We start from the raw sequence: 399 nt of genomic DNA, 5'->3' as shown, positions 1-399 counted from the left end.
TGTTACGGATGATCGAGGTGTAATTATTGGAGGTGTTGTGTATTTGTGGTATTGATTTGGGTCCACACTATGTCTTAGCTGACATTGTTTTGGTCTGCATATGTTGTTGTAGCGTGTGAGGATATTATTTTATAATTTATATTGAGGGTTTAGCTGGCCTTGAAATATAGGTTGATGTCTTGTATAAATAAATATAATAATCATGTAAGATGTATGTCTACAATCTTGAATGCGAATGATCGAGTTGTATGTGCAAACAAGTGATTTGATCTTTCAGAATTGTGAAGGAAAAAAGAGAAGTGTTGCAGAGTAGACTATGTGCTTAACTGAAACTATACTCAGGCATTTGCAAATGCTATTTTTGTAGTTCATGTAATCCAGATTGTTGTATGAATGCTT

Source organism: Cryptomeria japonica, chromosome 11 (genome assembly GCF_030272615.1).
Source record: "Cryptomeria japonica chromosome 11, Sugi_1.0, whole genome shotgun sequence".
NCBI lineage: Eukaryota > Viridiplantae > Streptophyta > Pinopsida > Cupressales > Cupressaceae > Cryptomeria > Cryptomeria japonica.
Note: the sequence above shows the minus strand (reverse complement) of the source record.